A 27,152-nucleotide genomic window follows, 5' to 3' on the forward strand; every position below is an offset into this window, starting at 1 on the left:
TGTGCGCAGGCGGCAGTGGCAACATACCGAGCTGAGTCCCACACAGCAAGTTATTCCTGGGTCTTCCCTTCACGTTCCACAGGGGCTGGACCGCAGAGCTGCCACAGGTGGCTTTCACACGCCTCTGCACATACTCTGTGTGTGTGTGTGTCAGCAAGTGCAGAGGTATGCACAGAATCTCAGAAGGCCGCACTGTTGTTGTCAGCGAGGAATGTGCGTCCAGGTGCAAGCATTTTTACAAGCACAAAGGTACTTCAAAAACAATACAATTTGTGCCTTAGGGTGAACAATGCAAACCAGTCAAGGTTATCAGGTTATCGCTTGCCTTCACATCTCTCTCTAGTTAAACACACACTTAGCCTATCTGTACTGACTGCACCTACGTGGAACCTGACCTTGTGCATACATGTATATATGCGGTGTGTTGCATGACTTAAATAGCACTGGCTTCTTCTAAGGTTATCTGATTGAGGCCTGTTTTTCAACCACCTACGGTGTTATTCAGCTTTTATAGGCGCTCACCACATGCTGCTAAGAAATCACAATGAAACAGACCTCAGAGCAGCCAAGAGTTGTTTTTTTCACGTTTACTGAAAAATATTCCAATTATAGTTATATAATAGACATGGACATGATGATGTGTAGACTTTCAGCTTTCATTTGAGGGTACCCACATTCAAATGGGAAGAAGGTTTTAGGAGTTTCAGCTCCTTAACATGTGCCACCCTTTTTTTAAAGGGACCAAAAGTAAATGCACAATTAGGGCTATTTCATAGGCAGGTATGGGCAATTCCTTTGTTATGTCATTATCAATTAAGCAGTAAAAGGCCTGGAGTTGATTTGAGGTGTGGTGCTTGAGTTAGAAGATTTTGCTGTGAACAGACAACATGCGGTCAAAGGACCTCTGCATGCAGGTGAAACAAGCCACCCTTATGGTAAAATGGTAAATGGCCTGTATTTATATAGCGCTTTACTAGTCCCTAAGGACCCCAAAGCGCTTTACATATCCAGTCATCCACCCATTCACACACTGGTGATGGCAAGCTACATTGTAGCCACAGCCACCCTGGGGCGCACTGACAGAGGCGAGGCTGCCGGACACTGGCACCACCGGGCCCTCTGACCACCACCAGTAGGCAACGGGTGAAGTGTCTTGCCCAAGGACACAACGACCGAGACTGTCCAAGCTGGGGCTCGAACCGGCAACCTTCCGATTACAAGGCGAACTCCCAACTCCCAACTCTTGAGCCACGATCGACCCTTAAGGTGAGAAAACAGAAAAAAACCCTTCTGAGAAATTGATACAGCATTGATACAGCGTTTGTTACATTCTGAGAAAGACAGAAAGCACCGATGAAGTCAGCACCACAACACACAATTCTGGAAAAATATCCTTTGGATAGATGGAACCAAGGTTAACCTCTACCAGAATGATGCCAAGAAAAAAATATGGAGAAGGCGTGGAACAGCTCATGGTCCAAAGCCCAATGGCTTGGGTGTGCATGGCTGCCAGTAGCACCAGGACACTAGTGTTTATTGATGATGTAGCACAGGACAGAAGCAGCCGAACAGATTCTGAGGAGTTCAGAGACATACTGTGTCTGACTGATTGGGCAGTGTTTCATAATAAAAATGGACAATGACCCAGAACATACAGCCAAAGAAACCCAGGAGTTTATTAAACCAAAGAAGTCAAATATTCTTGAATGGCCAAATCAGTCACCTGATCTTAACCCAAATGAGCATGCACTTGTTGATGACTAAACTTTAGGGTTAGGCCCACAAACAAACAGCAACTGAAAGCTGCTGCAGTAAAGGCCTGGCAGATCATTAAAAAAGAGGAACACTGCACAATGCCACTGCTGTACTTCTAGAGTTCTAGGGTTCTTGGCCCTCAGGGTCCCCCCATGCAGTGCTCCGAACGTGATTTAAGCGTCTGCCAAATGCTGATTGGTTGACAAGGAAGAAGCGTGAAAAGACGTTAAAGATCAAAAGTACAGCATGAAAAGCACAGACAGTGGCTGCAGTGGACACTTTGCATAGTTTAATTCTTTGTTCCACTTCAGCTCTTTGTATGTTAGAACGTCACTTTTCGCTTCAGCAGTTTGACAGACCAACAGTGACACAAGCAAGAATAGCCCATGGACTGGCTGAACGACATACTTTGTTCACTGACGGCCAGACCGACCATCCCTAACTATCTACACACTATGAGCAAGCTCCTCTTGCTGAACCATAAATTGACTGGAGACCCGAGAAGTTGCATACTTTGCCTTGTGGCAAGTTGCATCTCTTGGTAACATGCTCTTCTTTGTGGACAAAAATATTAAATAATTATATTAAAGAAAGTATTCTATTTCTATATCTGCAAGTTATTAACTTAACCTAACTGCTTAGAAAACAAGCAACTGCAGTTTTTGCTAGCCAAAATTAAAGAGACGTATGATTCCACCTAGCTAAACAAACTAGAATAAAGCTAGCCAGACCTAGCGTTAGCTGATAACTACCACTAGCTCTGGCTAGCTTTGTTATTAATTAATAATTCCTAGCTCTAGCGTCATTAAAATACGATCACATTCGACAAAACACGTAATTAGTCTCTGACAGGAAGGATTCGGGGAGTTGATCCTCTGAAAGCAGACCACAGTGGCCTCGCTATCCAACCACAGTCATGGCTGCGCTGTTGCAGGACTACCCGCTGCGAGCTGAGCGCTCCCGCCACAACAGACAGGGAGGGGCTGGAGAATGACAGGGAGAGAGCATACCTCTGTCCTCTGACAAAAATGGCCTCCTTTCCTTTGAGCACTCAAAACACTGAAACGTTATACTTCCCATGACACAAGAATCACTTCACACAAAACCTTCAGTTACCCAACAAGTTGTAACATGTAAAACCCAACATTTCCCCCCAGGAGGCTTGGCAATGCAAATCCCTTCTGTTGTTCTCCCTTTCTTTTCTTTTCTTCCTTTGTTTCTTTATTCTTTTCTCACCGCTTGTTTTTCTTTTCACCTTACCCCTCCCAACAAGAGCAGGCTGCTGGGTTTATATCGTCCTTGTCGCTTTCTAACTGCTGCCTGAGGCAGAATAGCACAGAATGCACAATAGACGTAAGAGAGAGTGCCAGGAGCCATTCTCAGCAGTAGCGAGCAGCAGGATAAAATGTTAGACATCTAAAGCAGCCTACTTGGTGATAAACAAATAAAGACATTCTCTTTGTCGGTAGTGAGACTGACAGCTGTAATGGCAGAAGGTTCCTTCTGCCAAATGCAAAAAACAAAAACACAAAATCACTTACTTATACTTGGCTCAGGCACAAGAATCTATCAGGTCAAAAAAAAAAAAATGCAACAAACAAAGAAAAAGGTAAAATAACTCAGACCCTGATCTGCACGAGTTTCCGTAGCCAGTTTCATCTCTGAAACACAATCGCATTCAGGAAATTTTCTCACTTGTTGTTCAATTGTCAGCGGTGTCCCATGACCGAACTCACACTATAAGTTTCCAACCTGCTGTGCAGTCATGTTAAGACAAGTGCGAACCAATGTATAAACAAGTGTTTGTGGATATGTTTTGCAGCTAGCACTATTTGATTAGGGATGATAAAACAATTTAGCGTTCCGCACCAGCTATCGAGCCAGTGTGCCCACAGGGCCTGGCTCGGCCTTATCACGGCAAGAGCGTCAAGCAAAACATTACTCAAGCAAACCACATCACCAGTTCAGTCAGTGGTTGTGCTTCATTAGTAACACGGAGCATTAAAAACACACATATTCATTTTTTTAAAGAAACATGCATCTCCTACTTTGATCAGTGTCTATTTAAAGGAAAAGCAAGACTGAATTAAAAGATGTTCACAAACACTTACACAAGCACACCTTGGACTCTCACCTATCCATCTACCCTCTGTAGCTGTCTGTACTGACCTGGTAGTGCAGAGTGGAAGTGAGGAGATCCAACAGCGCTCCCTGACTGGAAGAACTGGAAGAGATCTGCTGACACAGGTCATAGTGAGTGTTTCTCCCTCACCGGTAACGCCTGTCTTTTCTACTCTTCTGTTACCTCTGACCAGCCCCCCCCCCAAGAGGGGAAGTACAAAGAGCCTGTTCAAATCCCATCGTATAGCCGCCGTGTTTGCATAATTAGCATGCTGTTTGCAGGTAACCTTTGCTGCTTACAGACGTGCATGACACTGATCGGACCTCAACCAGCCAACAGGTTTGATTGCGGTGTGATAAGCACATTCACGGGCTTTAGACACTTTCGAACACAGTCGGCTTTATTCTAGGCTTTTTATGATTTCCAGGATGTGTGGCGGGGTGGAGGGGTGGGGGGACAGAAAAATGCCGGGTGGGTGGTTGTAAAGGTAAGGGAATAAGGCAACCGGTCACAACGAATCAAAGAGACAAGCAAACGATTTTAAAACGAAGCAAAAAAAAAAAAATTTCTTTAAAAAATCTTTACCCTACTATTTACCAAAAACTTTTTAATCAAAGCTCCGATTGCTTTATCGTGATCAGATCATTTGATAAAGCACAAATTTCAACATTTTGATGTACAATGCAGTATTATAAAGCCCCCTCCCTCACTGTTACCTCTCATTTTACATTGTTGGATGTAGTTTGGTCTCTGACTCCTGCGTGCAAGTGGGGAAAGGAGCTCCACAATTAGTTGCCGTAAGTGCACAGTGGTGTATAGTGCAGAGGTAATCTGATCGGACACACTCAAGCTGAAAATGTAGGGAATTCTGGTGTGATGCGAGATACAATATCAGCCAGTTTGGCAGCGCTGCGAGAGTAGTTTTTTGAAGAAAATAAGTAAAGCTTCAGTGAGGTAACAATGTTTAGTCAACTATGTTGTAAATAGATACAAGTAAGCAAACGCACCTTTATGATGTTCCACAAAGGTTACATGGGAGACACACATGATTTTACTTGCCCTCTTTTGTTCCGAGCACTAATTATCTCCTGAAAGATAACAAGAAGCCGTTCCATGTGGTCCATATAGCAACGTGATGATGTTTGTCATTGTGAAGAGAAAATGTGTCGTTAATAAGAACCTCTGCAATGCCATGTGTCTGTCAGCGTAAACAGTTAAAGGTGCTGGTGGGGATTCAACCTCAAAGGAACTGGATACTCAGTTATTTCCCAGCACAGAATAGTTCTTGTTCTACTTGTCCCGTCAGGCATGTTACTTTATTCTTTACATTAGGCGCTGACTACAGCCAAAGTGAGCCATTAAGCCATTATGCTGAGGTGCATCGTAAACACGCCGTGTTTCATGACCTGTGAGTGGCCAGTACCTTTGTCCATATAGTGTATTATGACTTGATGTGAGGTACAGAGTATCTAGAAAGTTTGCACTCATGCAGCTTATGGATGCATGGCAGTGTTTTCAGAAATTTTATCACTCAGTCCGCTCATCTAAATATAATCATCCCTGACTTGAGAAAAAGAAAATAAACATCTCAATGGCCTAAGGATGAAAAATTCAAACTCTAGAAACCAGTGGATGATGTCAGGTGAGCAAGAAAAAAACGAAGACATGTACTGCAGCTTATTGTGAGCATTCCTTTGCAATTTGTCTCACAATTGCAAATCACACTTTAAACTCCTGAATTTCAAACATGCACACAGTTTTACTTGACTTACACACCTTTTCAAGCTCTACTTCTCTGGATCTCCAACAGTTTAAGTCACTTTTATTTAACACTACCTGGCTGCTTTCACATTCAAAAGCTGCTTTTCAATCACATTTCAAGGCCGTCCAACACAACACTTGTACTGAACACTTGTAAGATCGCGCTGAGAGATGAGGTCTCAAAGATTTGTGAGAGTATGTTTTGGTCTTGGATTTTTTTATTTATTTATTTTTTTTAAATATTGGAGAGGTTTGGTAACATGTGGGTACACACACACACACACACACACACACACACACACACACACACACACACACACACACAGCAGCTTCCTTGTGTTGCTGACTGGGCCTCATTAGAGAATGAGCTCTTAGGACTGGAGACACAAAAGCCTTGCTCTCTTCCTCTTTCCTTCCCCTCTCTTCTTCTGTTCTCTTGGCCTTTTGATGTCAAGAGTACTGAACCATGGTGCATAGTCCAAAGAATAACCTCATCAAGCATACACACACAGTTTTCCAATTTTTTCAAGTTTCTCTTTTTTCCTTTTAGTGTGCAATGAATGCGTGTGTGTGTGTGTGTGTGTGTGTGTGTGTGTGTGTGTGTGTGTGTGTGTGTGTGTGTGTGTGTGTACATACTATAAGGCCTGATAAGTTGCTGTTGTTCTGTGGTCGTTGGTCAGTTCATCACACACAAAGAGCAGTGTTGGGAGCTCCCGCACTGTGATAGAGTGATAGAGACATCACAAAGACTACATTTTACTCCCCTTTTCCTCTTGCAGCTCAGGGGCTGCCCCTCAGGGGTCCACCCACTGCACTGAGCACACACACACACACACACACACACACACACACACACACACACACACACACACACACACACACACACACACACACACGCCATTCCATTACATCTCTACATCACCTCGTACTTGCAAATGCAACAAATATAGATTTAGTGGAGGTTACGTAAAGAGACACAACATGAATGAAGACATTTAGCAGAGATGCATATTAATTCGTACACTGTGGAGCAACTTTATTGTATGAAGACTGAGCTCTGTTTGGGTTGGAAGTTTAAAATCCATATTTAATAAAGGGAAGAAAATAGTTACAAGAAGGGAACACATCACAATAGGGCTGTGCGATATGACCAAAATCTCATATCCCGATATAAGAATTCTATCGTCCCGATAACGATATAAATCACAAAAATGTAACATTTTCTGTAAATTCTGTGAATCTCGGGCAGCTCGACTTGCGTGAAGTGTTTCCAGCTTTGCATCGTGTAGCTGGAGTCGAGTGTTTTAACCGATGCATGAAACGATACATTTTCAGACATAAGTTGTAACGGCCGCCGTTTTCATTGTGAGTATTTATTACACGGCGTGCTGCGGGGAAAAAGCCTGTTCTAAGGTTTGAGTCTATGGTTTATTTTTTAGCACCTGACGGCTCTTTTTTGCTTCTCATCCGTAAATAATCTGCTCTTTCACGTGATTCAGTGTATTTTGAAAAGTCTCAACAGGATATTGAGCTTTATTGTGAAAGGCTTATGTGGAACATAAACAAGCGGACACGCGATGGTTTTACCGTCGTTGTTGCTAACGACAACGCATAAAAACAGGCACTTGTCCATCTGTAGTGTGGTTATATAAAATATAAGAGAAAGAGAGAACTTTAAGAAATTAATATAGCCACTACAGTAACCATCAAAACGATGAAAAAAATATTGCTGTAAACAGTTTATTTTGCGACACCACGAAACAAACGATAGCGTAAAATGAAACGATAGACGTTTTTATATCGTCATCCGATATATATCGTTATATCGAACAGCCCTACATCACAATACATTTGAGAATCAGCAGCGGCACGAACGAGCGAAGAAAAAAATGTTTTGCATGTCAGATAAGAAAGCAAGAGGATTGAAAATCTCATACACACACCATGAGCGTGGCAAGAAAAACAAAATAATTCTGCTTGCTGGCCCCTGAATAGACTTCCTGACAATCTGAGGTACTAGAATCATTCTATGCACTGCTCATGGTGTTTGTGGCATACATGAAGTAACCTGCAGTAGAAGAAACTCATGGGGAAATATATTCTGGCTGTGAGCTAATCAAACGAAATGACACACAAGTATACCTATATTTATTCGTACAAAGTAGACATCAAACATTTTCCTAATTTACCATTAAATGAAAAATTCTGCTATCAGAAATTTAAGATAGCATATCTAAAGAGTTTCACTTACAAGAGTGCCAAATAGTTTAAATATGATACTAAATGCTGCAGCAAATACATACTGTATTTTTCGAATTATAAGACGCATTAAGCGAAACAAAACAGTCAGATAAGTCAAACTTTACTCAACTAATTCTTCCTGCTTCCTCCACTTGTGTACCATTGATTCATTAATGTTGAAGTCTCTCGCAGCTTGTCTGTTCACGTGTTGTTGCAGTTTATTAATGACTAACCTGGTATTGTGGATGGATTATCTCAGTCGTTCTCCTAAATGAAGTTTGGTCCGTTTACAGCATCCTGCCATGCGATTGCATTTGTCCCTAACCATCGGGAACCCTCACATTAATTTTTATCGAGTGGAAAAAAGTTGGCTTTCATCCTCAAGCTTCACTGTGTTTATGCTATGCTAACATAGCTGTGTAGCTAGCCACCATGTAGCACATGTAGCTAACTTCCTGCTAACTTCTAACTCAGTTAAATTGAATAACTTCTGTTTTCATGGATGCCTGGATGTTAGACTTAATTGTTACACCTGGTGAAGCAGCAACGCTGATCATTTTATTACAGATGAAAGAATTTAGACAGCTTTTTACTCTCAGTGTTTGTTTGACTTCGGGATCTGAAGCAGACGGAGTTTTGGACCCAGATTCCTCTTGACTACAGTAGCCATAATGTTCCGACAATCCATCAAGAGGTGTGGCTTTGTAGCTTACCAAAGTCATACTAAAACATTTTTTGACAGATTTTTGAGAGCCCAACCAGAATTCATACATAAGGCACACCAGATTATAAGGTACACTGTCGATTTTTGAGAAAATTAAAGGATTTTAAGTGTGCTTTATTGTCCGAAAAATACAAAAGTACAAATAATCTCCAGTCAATGAGAATATGTCATCTTTGTTTTTATTGTATTGTTCCTCTAAGTCAACAAGTCAACACTCATTCTAAATGAGACATATTAAAAACTATGTATTTTCCCCAGAATAGTACATGATGCCTTTCTCCACAATACAGTTTAGTTTTTATAGGGCTGGGCCATATCATACCTTTCACGGTAATACCGGTATAATGTTGGGCAACGATAAGAAAATGAAATATCGCGATAGAATATGGATAAAATGCGCATGCGCAGTGCCTTTGTTTTCATACGCACATGGTGGAAAAAGCATGGTGGCGACGGAGAATGAGAAGGGCGAAAGCGGCTTTCGTCCATCAGATACACAACAAAGCACTATTTTTGGTAGAGCATGCTAGCGGGCTGTCGTTATTACCGTGTTTTTTGGAAAATACGGCACACTTATGAAAATCAACAGTGCCCCTTATAATCCCGTGCACCTTATGTATGAATTCTGGTTGTGTTTACTGACCTCGAAATGATTTTATGTGGTACACGGCACTCGAAAATCTGTCAAATGTTTCAGTACAACTTTGCTAAGCTACGAACCCACACCGCTTGATGGATTGTCGGAGCATTACGGCTATTGTAGGCAGCAGCCTCGCGGAGTGATACGTACTGTGCTTCAACATAATATTACCGTATTGTGTGTGTATAACCTCTTTTTAAGTTTTGTGGATATTATACATGGTTATGCTGAGGATATGTCGGCCAGTTTCCACTGGAAATGCTTTTTGGTTAAACTGTCAGCAAGGAATTTGCACTGTTACGTTTTTATATAACTTTAATGCACATAAAAAACAGCTGCTTGTTTAAGTGAAAATAAATTGATGGGGTTTTTTTTTGCACTAATAAAGTTGTGGAGTTGTAAAGTATTTTGTCTAGTGTCAATTATATCATCAGTTATATCATTATCGCAAATTTTCAAATGTATATCGTGATAAATATTTTTGGTCATATCGACCTGTTCTAAGTGTTTACATGACTTAGCGATCAGAGGGTTAACACATATTACCTCCTTCTATTGTTGTTGTTATGGTCAACTGTAACCCATGCCATCTTAACCAAATATAGAGCTGAATAACTAGTTTTTGCAGTTCCCATCACAAGCTCCCCATACAAATCCTAACATCAGTAAGATGGAAACATTAGTGGGACAGCTGCTTTCTTAGTAAATGGGCACCATCACCTCAAAGCAAGAGGACAAAGACGTGCACGTGAGGTTAACCGTAGATAAAGTGTGTAGAAGGGGACAGCATAACATCTACCAAAGTAGGGTTAAAATGTGACTTGGAGTCGAAAGTGCTTTGATTCATAGTGACATCACAATTTTAGCTGACTATACTGTAAAATAAATGTTGGTTGCCCAATGCGGCAGCTATATTCAAGCAGTACCAACTGCACATGAAATTCCCTGGGAAAATGGAGGCTCAAGTGTGCAACCAAAACAGGAAGAGGATTGTGCTTTTCACAGGTAAATGAAATCACGGACAGTTGGAAAACCATAATAACTGAGCAAACTCTGGTTGCAAAAGCCTGAAGCAGGAGTAAACCTTAGTTTGGCTTGATCTGAGACTTAAGGCTTCAAAACCTACATTTAGTTTATTTCTATTAGATCAGCAAGTAAAAGAGTCTGTCTCCTCATCAGCCCGACAATAGAGGACGGAGATATCGTCTTTGCTAATAACCATCACATTGATTTTATGGACATTTCTTTAACAAGAGATGGGCGGTTCTAAATATCAAGGCCTGGTTTGCATGCTGCAGAAAAACAAGCTAACTCAACATCAGTTAGTTACTCTAATACTCCACACAATGAAGTATGCATTTTAATTAGATGGGTTTAACATAGACGTTACCAGAATACTAAGAGACAAGTTAAGATCATCTTTCAGTCCCGATGTATGATCGGCTAGCTTAGATAAGGCGTGCCCCTTTGTTTTCCTGCACCGATGAGCTCAGAATAGTAGAAAAATAAATGCCTTACTTACTAGGTGATTAAAGTAAATTCACATCTCTTAAAAATGCATTCATCTCAAAAGCCATGATGTATTCTCTCCATCTTTTCTGGTTTTATCAGTAAAAAGTTGTGATATCTTATCAAACTGCTGCCCTGGTATCAGGACCTGCATAATGCTGAAATTTTGCATGTCAGCATTTGTCCATCTGTCACATAGGTGTTTTTATTTGTAACTTATAATAATACATTTACATAGAGTTTGAATAACTGATTAGCACCTATAAATGAGTTCACCCAAACTGAGTCATCTGCAGATCTTCAGCAACGCTGCTTCTGCTTTTGTTTCCTTCCTCCCTAAAAAAAATTATCTGTATCTGCTGAAGGTTTAACAAGGACTTAGACTGAACACGCACTGCGTATGAGTCAACACAGACCACAAAGATGTGCTTAGTTTCTTCAGCAAAACCACTAAGACTTTTGTCTGTCGTCAAGAGATCAGGGACAACTGCTTGATTTCAAAAGCAGTCCCATTTCAGTCCTTCTTATTAATACAGGAATGAGTCAGGCTTTGTCTTAAGCTCTGTGTGGTATTTGTCAAACAGCTTCAGTCTATCTCTGATAAGAACAATCAAGAATTTACATTTAAAGATGAATATTACTAACCCCTGACATCGCTCATTAAAGGAATCGTTTTGACTTTGCATCCTACCTTGGTTTGCATACTACTGTCTTCTGTTCGTTTTCATCTGTTCTATTGAGTGACGGTGTAAGGGGTTGTGGTTTCTCTTATTCATCTTGTTGCGGTGTGGCTGACTTTCAGCAGAACTGATAAGCACAAGCTTTTTGTGTTTCTCTTTTAACAAGGTAGAAGCAACCACAGCCAACACTGGTGTACTCCAAAATAAAAGTTTGGGTATTTGTTGCCACACAAAGTCCCAATTTACTGCACTTTGTTACAATTTACAACATACAGTCCGTGTATTTGACTGCTAAACTAAAGCAGACTGATGCAGAATGGAATTACTTTCTCATCTTTGTCAGATAGAGCAGCATGCGCGAATACAGACAAATGCATGCCATCAATTTAATTTCTCTTTTCCAACAGAAGCAGCACAACTGTGAGGGTTTTACAAGCACAGAAAAACAGCGCGGGGAGGTGAAGAGGGAAAAAAAAGACTTTTAAGGCAATATTGAAAAGATTCAGCTCAACAATCTTCCCAGTCAACAGGTACGTGAGGCGAGGTAAGAGCACAGTTTAAAGTTCACAGGCTCTCCAGACAGCAGCTGCTGTGCTGCTTCAATGCGCTGCTTTCAAGCACGGATTGTTTGTGATTCTCAGCAGAATTAAGTGTTTCAGTGTCCAAAACACTAAAAAAGGACAAATCCATTAGTAGTTGTCCATATATGTAAAAGAAATAGATAAAATAAACATAAGACTTATGTGTCTGTGTTTGTCTGTTTTTATATGGAATATAAAAATATTCCACAGTACTACTAATCATGGTAACACCACTGTACTGAAATATATCAGCCGTGACAGTGATGCCTATATGTTCTTACAGCATGCACCTCCATAGTGTATTTGGCTGAAAGTTAACATTTGTAGAATATTGACTAGAGTAGAGCTGACCTTTGCCTATATGTGCTTCAATGGAAAATTATGGAAGAAAAGAAAGAAAAAAATGAGAAAATAGTAATTAAAATAATTAAAAGTTGTGATTGAAAACTACACTAAAAAATAGCGTTGTGTCGTAGTCTTTTTTGGCAATGGGATGACTTAAATCACTCAAGTGTAGAGAGGTGGACGCAGTCTGCAGCAAGAACTGTGCAAACACAGGAAACTGTACTACTAGTTACAGTATTAACAAATCCATGTTATACACTTTATGTAATTGTATTATAAAGCATTTCACTTTGAAATGTCACTGTCATCAGTACAGGTATACTGTGATGCTCCTACCACAATACCCTGTCTTTTTTAATACAGCCAGAGCTCTCTTGCAAATGAGGTTTTATTCAAATCATATGGCCAACAAAAAAATGGATTAAAATAGAATTCGTTGTCACCGACTAAAATACTCCAAGTATACAAATTTGAAACTGATCTCGCTACACAGTGTACTCCATTCAGTGACAGTATAATGCACGCTTCTATTGTTTGTTTGTTTTTTCAAAATTTGCAGATGATACATGTACTTTTTTTCATTTTCTACAACATTTAAATGCATGATTTACTAGGTTTTCTATAATATGGTACTTTTTACACATTGATGCAAAGTCTATGCATTCGTTTTCCACTACAGCCATCCATATGAAAATACTCCAGAGTGATAAAAAAGTAAGTCTGAGTAACATTTAGAGTTAACTCAGTTGTTAACTTTATGTGACTGTATGTCTCCAGTACACTAACATCAACGTCAAACACATCTAACCCGTCCTCTGTGTTTAAATCCTGCTTAATACGCTTCATAATGTGCTCTCTCTATGACCACTGCCTCTCTCTTTCTCAAAAGCTTTCTAAATAAGATGTATAAATAGGCTGATGACACAACCGTGCCCTTCACAAAGACACCGAGGAGAGAGAAAAGAGAGGAGAACAGGACTCTGGCTTTAGTCACAGCCCCTTTTATTCTCCTGCTTTTCAGAAGCACAGGTTAAAAAGCAGCCATCTTTCTTTTCATGTCTCACTCTCGTCCCTCTTTCTCCCTCTCTCTCGCTCCCTTTTCTCTCTTCCCGTTGCGTTCACCGAAACAGGTCGTCTATTGTGGCGGCTAGCGAAAGGCTACTGTGGCATTTATCAGAGGAGGAGGAGGAGGTGGTGGTGTGGTGAGTGGGGAGAGAGAAGACAAAACACACTCCCAATAAAGAGATAGAACAAGAGAAGGAGAAGAAAGGATGTGTATGAAGGCCACTTTTTTTCTCCTCTTCCTTCACAAAGCCCCTCCACCCCCATTCCCTTTTCCACCCCCTGCTCCTTCAGGCTAGCTCAGACAAAGGAGGCCCGACTCTCACAATGTGCTCTCTCTCCTTTAGCCTGGCACACTTTATATCCTCACTCCATTTACTGCTTCTTGAGAGCACCCACATGTACATAACGTGTGTGTGTGTGTGTGTGTGTGTGTGTGTGTGTGTGTGTGTGTGTGTGTGTGTGCATGTTTTCAGGAGTTTCTAATGGTCATGGTGGTAGCAGTAGTGGGGGGGAGAGGGGGGGTCTATATTTGCAGAGGGTCTCATAGACCAAGAGGCCAGGACTCTGAGACGTTACTATGGCAACGCCTTTGAGCAGTAGGAGCACAACAGGTGATTCTGCTGAGGGACTGTTTGTTTCGGCACTGGCAAACTGCAGGAGGTCTTTGCTGCGTGTGTGTGCGCGCGCACACGCGAGTGCATATGTGTGCTTCAGCTTCACAAGTACAGCTGCGTATGCAACAACTTAGTGCCATAGATCTTAACCAGCTCCAATAAGCTGGAGATCATGTCTGAAGTAGCTGGCTGACCGCCGTAATGACACAGTCCGCCTCGCTACGCACACAGACCCAGCCCATGGCCCTGACTACACAGCACATACATCAAGATAGTGCCTGAAAATAGGAATACACAACAGAAGCTCTGCATAAAAATCACAATATGCCCCACTGCCTCTTATGTTAGGGCTTACAGAGAAATCCATTCACATAGAGAGGCCTGTTCAAGAAGGAGAAAGAGAGATGAAAGCAGGAGAACAGAAAGCAGTAGGGGAGCTCTAGATATTCTACAGTCAGGATATGCACTTACTGGCCATTTTGTTAGGTACACCTGTTCAACTGCTTGCTAGGCTACATGTCTAATCAGCTAATTGCACGGTAGCAACTCACAAATGTAGACACAATCAAGACGCCCTGTTGAAGTTCAGGCTGTACATCAGGATGTCGTAAAAACTGGAGTTCTACTGGGATTTTGCCCCACAGAATGATCTGAAAAACAGAAAGTGGGAGAGCATGCCTTGTTGATGTCAGAGCAGAATGGCCAGACTGCTTCGAGCTGACCTCAAATTACCACTTGTTACAACCAAAAAGCATCTCTGAGCGCACAACAGGTCAAACCTTGAAGCAGATGGGCAACAGCAGCAGAAGACCTCGTCGGATGCCACTTCCGCCTGCTACAAACAGAAAAACTGAGGCTACGATTCGTACGGACTCATCAAAATTGCACAACAGGAGACTGGAAACACACAGCCTTGATTTCTGCTGCAACATAACAGATTTGGAATTTGTCAACAAGAACAAGAAAATGGATCCATCCTGCCCTGTATCAAAGGTTCAGACTGGTGCTGGTGGAGTAGTGATATTTTCTTGGCACACTTTGGGGGCCCCTTTGTACGAGTTCAGGGTTGTTTAAATGCCTACCTGAGCAGTGTTGCTTAGGATGTCCATTTATGTCCACTACCTATCTTACGATGGCTGCTTCCACCAGTATAATGTGCTACAACATTTTCACTGGCCTCCATAGTCACCAGATCTCAATGCAATGCACCACGTTTGACAAAAGGGGTCCAACCTGACACAAGCAAAGTATACCTAATAAAGTGACCAGTGAGCATATACCGTGTGTAAAGCAACTACGACTTATAGTTTAATAATAAGTGTAAAAGCAATCTTGGGGCTGAGCTTGACTGAGTACTACCAGCTGCCTGCACTCAGTAACTAGCTGCCTACAACACCATGTTTTATATAGCAAAAGTTTTCACTTGCTCAAATACACTGAAAGAGTTTTTGATCTGATGCGGCATCATAGATGGCAGCGATACAAAGACATTAATAAAACCGTTATGGTGTGTTAACATTACGGTAAAAGTTTGGTTGGATTTACATACAAAACGGCTTGGTGATATGGAGTAAAATAGTTACTAAGGTAAGGTTAGCAGGTCTTCATTATCACAATATAATGTAATAACAAACATGTAGTCACAGCCACAAATCAATAGTCAATGTTTGTTTGTTTTTTAAAACCCAACTGTCTGATGTTTTGTTAACCCATCCATCCACTCTGACCTCCACCCCGTGCAGACCCTTCTTCTTATCTGCATTAACCACAAAAAATGTGGTCATTCGACTTTTGGGGAGAAAATGAAAAGGTTCTTTTCATTCCTTTTTCTTAGATTCAGTAACAGCGTGCTTATCTCCTGGGCTGCCAGATGACAGAGAAGAAAGAAGAGCCCAGGTAGAAAAATGGATTTGCTGCCTTTCCTATTAGATGTGCAGAAACAGCTAAAGGTTAACTTTAGGCTGACAAACAGGACTGAACACTTTTTGCCAAGCAGATTATTTTTGAGAGGGTAAGCTTGTGTTTTTCCACGCTTTTCGTTTTGTGAATGAATAAGGTGAAGAAAGCCAAAAATCAGCAGTTGATGGAATCTGCCAGCAACTACTGTGTTATCGTTTTTAATTCCTTTGTTTCACGGAGCTCTGCTGTTTTCACAACTGCTCTGACTCAGGCCCGCTTTTGCACCGGCTGACATGCTCTTTCAACGCCACAAACACACACACTGTACTTTACTGTGGCACACACCTGTGCTGCTGCTGTAAATACTCACTAGAGCACTAAATGCATACGAATCCACAGCTGAAAATAGTCCCAAGACAAGTGCACTATTTCCTGCTGTTTGTGCCCAGCTGTTTTAATTACAGAGCCTTTTTTTAAAAAAAAGAAAAAAAACAACTTTAAATGCTTTTTTCCCCCAATTTTGACTACTTCTAGTTAAATACTATTGCTGACTAATGAAGTAGCTTAAAGAGTAAACTAAATATAGCTCTAGGATTTGAAAAGAAAGCTGACCATTCTTTCCAGTTAGCAGGCATCTTTTGTTTTTGGAGGTGACGGGCTGATAAGGTGCTTCAATGCCACATACAGAAATTTATCTGGGTGGTTTTGCCTTCAATTGTGTTAAACTTCAGGCTGCGATAAAACTGAAAGAAAGTGAACAAGAATTAAAACATGGAAAACTAAATCCTTATCTCATCTCAAAGGAACAGCAGTAAGAACAGCAAAGGTTTGGTGTTCGGAGGATGACGGTGTCCACTGCTGTAACTCGGCTTCGCTTCTCTCTTTATTTTGCAGAGATACAACAGCTTGGATGCATGTGAGCGCATGATTTTAGACAAGTTATCGCGCTCAGCTGTGGAGAGTGGGAGATAAAAGCCAGAAGAGTGTCTCCTGCATTACCGACGATGTGTGTCTGCGCCCCTATGCCCCCTCTTTCATTTAACATTAATACAATCTAATGTTACCCCACAAATGATAAGTCATCAAAGAAGTTCAATGCAGCGGAGGAGCGCTGGCCTGTTTTCCATGCTACACATACACCACAAACTCAAATACGCAACTAACTTCTAGCAAACCGGCACATAATGGCCTACTGTCGCTTTAGATTTCATTGATTTTTAAAAAGGAAATGCAAATCATGCTGGTGGAGCTGTTGCGGAGCAAACAAACGGTCTCTGGTCATTTGCAAATGGCACTATAGACCCACACACACACACACACAACAAACAGGTATACAGTTTTGTGTCCTGAATTTTTTTTTTGAAAATTTAGGTTTCACATAACAACAGAGCAGCGTTGTGCAGGAGAAAGTCATGTAAATGAACCAGGAAACCGGTGTGTTTTTATTTGTGTGTGCAGGGCTCGTCTATCAATAGAGTGTTTGTGAATTCTCTCAGAAATAAACAAATCGGCTGGAAAAAGGGTGGGAACAAGCCGATTATACCTTTATCTTTAACCGTGGCAAACAAAAACAGACGTATGTCCATGTGCACTTCTCTGATAGCCATGCAAATCTGTTGGTTAATTCTGAGAAAGCAGTAAAAGGCGCTGAAACGTAATTTAATAAGGCCTTTATGTCACTCAGCAGCAAAAAAAATGAATAAACTGTCAGCGAACCTGATCAGTGCAGGCATTAATGCTATCTATTAAGCCAATAATAACCTCTTTAACGCACTTTTATCTTGATGAGAGTGGCACAAAATCCACTCATCATCATGTTTATTCCTTTTTTGTTCTTTGTACGTTCTTCAAATTAAGGGGCACGAAAAAGTCTACATAAACCTGCTCATTCACGTCCCGCATGCCAAACAATAGAGAGCCGTTATGCGACGAGCATTATGGGAACAAGAGAGACAAAAGAAAAACTCGCTGCATACTTTCCAACAAAAGCCTCCCTCTCCAGCGCAACATTCAGCCAAACACACCTAAGTCCTGTAGGAGCTTGTATTCTGACATTGCGTGCTGAATGAACACACGTGCATGCAATGCAGGCGTGGAGAGGAAAAGTTCAGAAAACTTTTTTTCTCCTCTCTCCTTGTTGTGTGTTTTTCTTAAGGGATTAGAAAGTGATCAAAAGTAGCATGAGAAACACGGCGCAGGGGCCAGCGTTCGAGAAGGGTTCCGTTCTTTCTTCTTCGGAGATGATTTACAGCTGTTGATAAATAGCCTGCTGTGGTTTCGCCCCCCTCCTCTGGCTTTACGGCGCGTTTTTATGGGCTTATGACAGCATTCACGGATGGGTGAGCGCACATTCAAAGCACAGCTGGCAGAATGTAAATGAATGGCATGCCAGGGGTACAGCAATCCCGTCGATATATTTTAAAAAGATAAACAAAACAAGTGTAATGTGAAGCTTTTAGTGATTAGATGCTTCAACCGTGCAATCAGATATAAGCCTGCAAGACAGTCAACCGCGAGGACACAGTGAGTTTGGTAAAAGAAGGCTTTGCCGAGGTTGAAGCAGGTATCTTACCTTGAAGGTGTGTGCAGATGTACACAGCAGGGTGTGTGTGTGCGCGGCTGCAGTATCTCTGAAAGTGGCCCATCACCAGTGTAAGACTTGTGTTTTATCACCCGCCCAGGATGAGTCTTCCTGTGTGTGTGTGTGTGTGTGTGTGTGTGTGTTTCCTCTCAAGTGTGTACAGTTATCTTTCTTTTCTTTCCTGTACCAAGGCAACAGGTGGAAAGTGTCTTTAAAAAGTCCTCTGAAGAGTGATGAGCGATGTTAAGATGAAGCAAAGGCATTCAACCAACCTCTCCACCTTTGTGTTTCCTTCACAAAGACATGACTTCTAACATCTCCACCTGAGATCCTTCCATCTCCACTTTTAATTACTGCACTCTCTCACCCCGTTTGCTTCAGAGATAACAGAAATGAATACAAGGAGCACCTTGAAACTTCTCCGTTCATCCGCTCTATCAAAAGCTCCCTCTCTTCGGCACGTGTGCTCGACGCACCACACTTTGGTCTTTGTGATAGTGATGTACAGAATCATTAAAGACTACATGTTCACGGGTCACGATGGCTTAACGCGAGGAAAAAGAGGCTGTTAGATAATGCAAAAAAGCCCATTGTGAGGCACAGAAGCTGACTGCGATATCACGTTCCTATCAGGGACATGGTGAAGAATTAACCAGAATAATCACACTTTATAAAAGCCAAGCACCTTCGTCACCAGAGAAGCCTGAACACAGGCAGGAATTTACACAGTGTGATCTTAAACAGAAATATTTCATCAAATTAAACTGAATATCTAAGCACTGTTTTTACCAGAAAAAAAAACAGTTTTTTTAGATATTCAGCATATTTTCATTTAAGAAAAACAGCAAATAGCATCAACAGCGCCATCGATTAATCAAATAATCCAAATGCACTCAAAAACAATTCACTGAACATGATTTAAAGCATTGCAAGAGTTGATTAACTTGTTGCCACAAAACACAACAAAGCAAAGTTATTACTGATCTTGGTGACTGACACCTAATATGTCACAGTTTACCTACTTTTTTATGAGTCTCTTCTAACTGCATTCAACAGATGTTTCCTTTAGGCAGGCACCAGGCGGGAGAGCTTTTGAACACGCAGCCATTTAAACTGGTCTGCACATTATTTCTGCACGAGGAGCCAAATTACTTTTGCTCAATTTAACTTTTTGTTTTTGCAGACCAAAAGATAAGTCAGTGAGACGTTTTACGGGAGATACACCTATACACAAGTCAGGTGCAGTAAGAGTAAAAGTGGGTAATAAGAAACTGAAGCGCAGGTCTGAGAGGCTAGCCTTGACTCAGAAAATAATAATAATATTAATAGTAATAATAATAAACTTCATGTATGTAGCACCTTTTAAAAACAAAGAAAAAAGGGCTTTACAAGATAAGACAGAAAAAAAGGCAAATAAGACATTTAAGAGTAGATGAAGGTGGGACATTAGGTATAGTGTTGCCATTACATAGTTTGTCCAACAGTGGGCAGCGATGACGCCATAAAATACTGCGATTTGAACGGATTTTTGTCAAAATTAAAAGGTAGATATTATTTTGTTTTTATAACAATCAGCTGGCTGAATTTCTTTTCTAATAATGTTCTATAAACACAACACATGATTTTATATGTTTTAAGGGATTGTTAAACGTTGGCTTTGCAGAAGTATCAATATAAGTACAAGTCTCTAAACTCTATCACATGTGAACTTATTACCACAGTAATTAATTGATATTATAATTAAAGAGTAATTAATTAATTAATTAATTAATATTATAATAATTATTAATATTATGTTAATAAAATGATAATAACTACAAATACAAATTTTTCGATATCTAACTGTGAATTTTTTTTTTATTTAAATTGTTTGAAAATGTTTTCTTACATTTAAAGCTGTCATATTTTAGCCAGCCAACATGCAAAAGTAGGGAAAGCAGTAAATCATCACATCAGAGATAAGAAAACATGCAACTTTTTTGAATATATAGTTAAATCAGTGTTAAGTCAGGTAAACTTTACTATCAAAGAGCTGTTTTGTTGTTGTTTTTTAACAATTTCTGACCAAAAGAAATCTCAAACATGATTGGGCCTTATTATGAACCTGCTGCCCACATAAAAAAAACCCTTTCAACATTACTAATAGGTGTGAATAATTTAAATCTTTTACCACATATAACAATAGTACAGCAGGCTGGAGGAATATTTTGAATAATACGGTTTATGAAAAAAATGTTTTAACTGTTTACTTTTTCAGGTTTATTTGCCAAAGTAAACAAATTCTTTATTGTCATTTTGCATTTTTGTAAAACAAAACTCTTTCAACGCCAATCTTTTTCACAGCAGCATATGGAATAAATAAAATAAAAAGAATGAAAAGGACTTAGGCACTACTAAACTGGCTATCGCTAAGTTGTCTGTGTTGGAATTGTGTATGACTGCTCATTACTAATTAATAGAAACATGTAAAAGCGAGAGTCTATCCATCCATTTTCTTCCAACTGAGGTCTTAGAGGAAGAGGCAAGTTACACCTTGAACAAGTGACCAGGCTAACGCAGGGCTAACACACAGACAACCAAGTTCCAGAAAAGGGGAGAAGGCAGAGTACCCATGCAGGTACAGGGAGAACATGCAAACTCTACACAGAAGGGTCCATCTGCCTGCTGGAGTTGAACCCAAGACTTTCTTGATGTGAGGCAGCAGTGCTAAACACTGCAAAACTTCTACCACAGTTCTAAAATGTTTGTCTGTAACTATCCTCTGCAGGGCGCTTTGAATCTGATTAGCTTTAATATATTGTACACAGTTTAAAGTATCACACACCACAAGGGACTGTTGTTCTGTGCTATGACACAATATTTTTTTAATGTGATGAAGAATGTAAAGAACCACTTAACCCCCTCAGGCTCAAATTAAACTTTTTGTTGCTAATGCACAACTAAGTCCTGCAGTGGTACTTCTGAGTAAAAAAACTCATAAAATATGTATGTGGGGTAATCAGGTTGTTAGTTTTTAACTGTTGCAAATCGGCAATGCCTGCCTTGAGAGGGTTAAAGGAATAATTTTTTTTTTTTAAATATTCATTTCTACTTTTTATCTAGAGATGGACAAAACAGCCACATTCAGGACCAGCTGCAGGTTCAAGACTCCTGGGTTAAATAATGATTCAGCTGATCGACTGTCGACTATACTACACTATGTTATTCATTTTTAAATCTCATTGTCCAAATTCTTTGCACATGAAAACTAATTTAATTTGTTCAGTTTGGAGGTTTAACCCTCAGGAAGATGGATTAACAGCAAAAATTTAAAGCACAGTGAGCTGATGTGATACAATGATATGACTCTGTCACCGTATATTTAATTTCTAGGTTGCTGCACAATATAAGTGAAGTCCTTATGCCGACCCGTCTGAAGAGTCGGACAGACAACATGCTTATACTGTCGCTCAAGCGGCAGAGTGATGTAGTGATGTATGTAGCGCTCATGCTTGTTGCGATTCTTCCAAAAGAGAAAATGCAGTGATGGTGGGGTTTTTTGATTGGCTTGGCCTCACACTGCGCTAAAGGACAGGCTGAGGAACACACGCACACACACACACAGACACACCATTATTCTCCATTGTGCTGTTTATCTGTGGACTCCTGGTTCAATAGGATTCAGAGAACAATGTCCAGAGGATACAAGAGGTCAGGAGGAAAGACGAGGAAAAAACTTAGTCTGCTCTGCTGCCCTGATGGAGACATCCAATGCATAGGAAGTGGTGCACACACACACACACACACACACACACACACACACACTGGACTGGAGCGCACAAATTTCAAGTCTAAAAAATTGGTACAAACAATGACCCACTAACAGTAGATTTATTGTAAACACGCCTGCTTACAACAATTTGTTATCACGCTTCACAGGAAGACCAAGTGTGGATGTGAATTCATAAACTTTAATCTTCTTTACTGTGCCCAGTATAAATTAAACCCACAAAAACCTACTGACATCTCTTTTCAATCATGACATGCCCAATCTTTCACAAACACCTACAGGACAGCAGCAAGTGCAACAATGACAACAACAACGTTTTAGAGAACATCTGATGCTTAGCTCCATTTATGGTACAATATTGATAAATGAGCCCAAACTGTGGCTACAGTTGCTTTCACAATTAACTGATTCATTAGTTGGTCGATAACACGCCCATTAAAAAAACCCAGGAGTCCAAGGTTGACATCGCTTTTCTGGCCTAACAAGGATCCAAAACTGCCAAGCATGAGAGCGCAAAGTAACAAACTGTCAGGTATTAGAAGCAGCTAATGTTCTCCCTTTCACAGTCAGCTTGAACAACCAAACTCTGATTACATCAGTTTGTTCCTGATTCTTTATAACGTTACCTTTCATTTGTGGTTTGCCATGTAGGTGGAAATTTCTAGTAAACAAAGGAAACAAATATAAACTTCACTCCACCCCTATAACTTTATTCTTATTATAAAACAGTGGTAACTACTTTGAGCAGTGCTAGCACATGAACTTAGCAGACACCTGTTTGCTAATTAGAAAGCAATATATGACGAGGCTGTGGCATGAGACACGACAGTGCTCGGGCCAGCGAACAAAGCACGAGTGAAGGTGCAGGTCACCTTTCCCCCAGCATGAACCCGTTCACCTGGGAAGACAAAGCTCCAAAAGAGAAGGTGGGGCCGGTGGAGGGATAGGGAGGGGGTGGAGGTGAAGGGTGAAAAACCAGTCCTCGAGGTTATGTGTGTGTGTGTGTGTGTGTGTGTGTGTGTGTGTGTGTGTCAGAAAGAGAGAGGAGAGCAGGAGTACATTGCTGCTGACAAGCAGACTCTTTACATCTGCATTGCTTGGTTCTGTTGTCCACCGCAGAGATTGAAAGATAGTGTGTGTGTGTGTGTGTGTGTGTGTGTGTGTGTGTGTGTGTGTGTGTGTGTGTGTGTGTGTGTGTGTGTGTGTGTGTGTGTGTGCAGTAAGCTAAAGTATATGAAGATGCAGCATTAAACTAGCCTCCAAAAAAGAAAGAAAAGAAAAAGAAATGAAGGGCAGCAGGGGGTGAGAAGATGGGACTGAAGAGTGAAAGAGGACAGAAAGGAGATTGACAGAAAGAAAGGTCAGGGACTCCCCACTGATGGACAGCTTTGTATGCAACCAGCCACTGTAAAGACGAGCACACACACTCACACTCCTTCCTTCCACACACTTTGTACTCGGCACTGAGATGTCACCTCTGAACTGTTCCCAGACCTGTGAACCGTTTCCCACCTTGCTAATGCCTGACCCTTTTAACATGCTGAGAACCCCTGAACATACTTAAAGGAGCCTAAGGTGTCACCTCTGACATCACTGACCCTCAGGGCTCCACTGCTTTACAGACCAGACCGCTGCAACACAGTGCCACTGCTTCCCACCCCACAGCTTTATAAAAAGATATTTCTATGCTGGCAAAATTTCACAGTACAACAAGGAGAACTTTCCTCACTCTGAAACTTAATGAAGTTCTAATTATTCACTGCCATACTTCAGTGGATCAGCTAAAAATGGGGCTTTATGGAGAAAAGAAGGGTGTTGAAGTCTTTGCTAAAACGTTGACACCTGTGCCTATTCTCGGTGAACCTGCTGATATCCGCTCATTTGCATCTGCCAACAGAACTGACATCATCCCCATCACCACCGCCATCATCATAATAATAATTTCCCACACCACTCGATAATTGTGTAGCGGAGCAGTGAGGTCGAGAGCAGCGCTCATTTTTCCACATAATTATGCATTAAAGTCAAAAGTCAAAAGAAAGCGTAAATGGAGAAGCTGGTGCAAGTTAGACTAAATGGGAATGTTGGGAAAGTTAGAGGTTGATGGATGAGGTGGAATTCCGACTGATCTGAGTTTGGGAAGTTCCTTCCCAAGTTCTTATTAACGACAGTGGTTAATATTTCCACGAAGAGTGACCATCAAGCTTCCACTCACCAGTCCCGGTGCGCCCTGCGCTCTCCACCAGAGAGACAGGAGGGGGGGATAAACTTCCGTCCTCCTCCTCTTCCTCCCCCGCTTTAATTGCTCACCGCATGCAAAGCACGGTGGTTTGGGACAGACGCTTCTCCGCACGAACTTGTCCTCCCGGTCCTTCGGAGTGGAGAGAGCCGGCTGCTGTTTGTGGTAAGATGACGGTGAGGAGTGAGAGGCAGGCGGAACACTGCTGCGATGCGTAAATGTTTTTGGAGACGGGGAGCGCGCACACTCACTCACTCACTCACTCACTCCCGGTGACTTTCTGTTTGCTTGTCTGGGTTTCCAACTCTCACCGTCCCCAGCGCCCTGCAGCTCACCTCCCACTTAAAGGGAGAGGGACTAATTTCCAGGTGGCGGCTGTGAGAACACTTACACACACACACACACACGAGTGTATCAAGGGAGAGAGAGTCGATAATCTGTTACTGGCTCCCGTGTCTATTGAAACGCACATTGACTACACTGTTAATGACTATTGATTGGAGAGACCTCACCAACTGACGGCCTCTTCTCTCCCTCTTAGATCCATAACCAATCCAATAAGCAAGACTTAATAGCAAAGATACCGGCAGGGTCGTTTAACTTTACAAGTACATATAAAATAAATAAATAAATAAAGAGAGAGAATGCAGTTAGTAGTCATTTTCATTACAAGCTAATCTGTTATCAGTGATTAGTTGGTCGCTCTTTAAAATGTCATGAGATTACAGAGCGTGTAAAGTTGCGCTTTCAAACGTCTTCGGGACTGAGTAAAGATTATTAGAAGGGGGAGGGGTGATCATGAGTGAGCCTGGGTTGATTCAAAGAGTGATCTTTGTTGACAGAGGCTTTCTTTATTCAGCGCTGTGCCATACTGCAAAATTTGGTATTGAGCCAATACCAAATAAATGCCACAAAAATGCCACTAAATGCCGATATCACACGTTTTAAACACTGTGATTTTTTTTAAATGTGTCAGACAAGCAATGAATAAAATAGATCTGACAGTCAAAACAAAAAACACGACACAAAAGTGTTTGTTTCTGAGTGTTTGTTTGAGGTGTGTTTTTTTTTTTAATAAATACATGAATAAAAAAATATTTAACAGAATTCAGAGGTCTGCTACTGAATTTAAAGTATTGATACTTTGCCACCATTGATCTGATACTTATATCAATATTTTAGTATTGGTATCAATACTGTCGATATTCAGTTCGATTTGACCGCTTGTCATTTTTAAAATTTCCACCTTTTGATCAAAGAAGTCTGTCATGCTTAACAAGTGTGGTGTAAAACTATTCCTATATTTTTTTTTCAGGGCTTTTCCCCACTCCATGTACAATATCCTGTAAATCTGGGACTCATTTGACTCTTAGAACTGAAGAAGCTTCTCGGATGAGAGGTTTAACGTCTTCAAGCAACTTAAAGAAGTCCAGACACTTTTCTTTCTAAGCTCCTTAGAATATCCTCTAAAAGTATGCTAACAGTAAAGTGCAAATACTTTTGGTGGGTGCTGTATGTATCCACTATTTGCAACACTTTCTACCTCTTAGCTCACTAGACACTGTCTCTTAGTCAGTCACACTTTTAAGACTAAAAAACAAACAAACAATTAAATGAATGAGAGGTAAAACTTGAGGGGGTAGGGACAAATAAGTAAATACTTCTGCCTACTCCTTTTCAAACAAATAATGGAATAATACTTTGTAATGATTGTGAAGGCACATGTTTGAAATGTTTGAAATAAAAATGAACTGAACTGAACTGAACACTACTTGCCATGTGTTGAATGAAACTGTACACCTTCAGCGTCTCTTTTTATGCGTGATGAAGAAAAAAAAACAGGAGTTTGACTCCTATCCAGATCACTTTTTAAAAAAAAAAAAAAAACAACTTTAGGGTAAGTAAGGGTTTTGCAACAAAATCACGCTCGGCAGTGACAACATAAAGAATAACCCAATGACTGAGGGCAGAAAAAACAAGAATAAATCATAGTGATGGAAGTTTAAAAGTGAAGAACAGAAGTGTTAGCTGTGTTCAGCTGTTACCATACACGGCTGGTTTGTTTTACACAGCAGGAGCACAACTACATTACAAATATCCAGGTAAAATGCTGGATTTAAAATTTAGCAGATTTCTTGTAAACATTGCTGCAAGCTAACAGCAATTACCTTGTCTCTTGCTAGCAGTGTTAGCTGCATCAAGCAGGGATAATTCTTTATCAGCGGGCACAGTATTTACTCCTCAACGTTTGCTTGAAAGTCTTAGTTTTCAGCTCTGAGGTTTGTGTGTTTATTTTGTTTGTTGGTAGTAGTTTTAATAAATACATTCTTTCAGATTAAGGTAGGAGTATATAATGCTAACAGTAAGCTAGCAGTATAAACTACCAGTAAACTAGCAGTTTAAAACAGCAGTATATAAAGGTAGCAATAAGATAGCAGAATAAGATTAAACTAACAGTGTTACAATGTTACAAAGGTTACACGTCCATGTCCATGCCAGCACCAGCAGATGCTGTTTATTTCAGACAGAAACATGTCGAACCCCTCAATGTCTGCACATTGAAAGGTGGCATTAAGTAGGTGCGCAGTGGGTTACAGTGTGACGCTTACTGTCCAAGCATCAGTATG

The 27,152-nt window shown here is 40.8% G+C and overlaps 1 protein-coding gene across 1 annotated transcript in view; it reads right to left on the reverse strand.

The window, feature by feature from the left end:
- sox13 (SRY-box transcription factor 13) overlaps positions 1–24,771 on the reverse strand; it is a 48,268-nt gene extending 23,497 nt beyond the window's left edge. Inside the window, exon 1 of the mRNA XM_085353732.1 lies at positions 24,502–24,771. The gene's annotated coding sequence lies outside the window, so the exon portion shown is untranslated. The remainder of the gene's footprint in view (positions 1–24,501) is intronic.
- Between the last annotated feature and the right edge of the window lie 2,381 nt (positions 24,772–27,152).

The sequence above is a fragment of the Diplotaxodon limnothrissa genome, linkage group LG5 (genome assembly GCF_057381915.1).
Source record: "Diplotaxodon limnothrissa isolate DT_005_m linkage group LG5, D_limnothrissa_male_GT1.1, whole genome shotgun sequence".
In the NCBI taxonomy this organism is placed as follows: Eukaryota; Metazoa; Chordata; class Actinopteri; order Cichliformes; family Cichlidae; genus Diplotaxodon; species Diplotaxodon limnothrissa.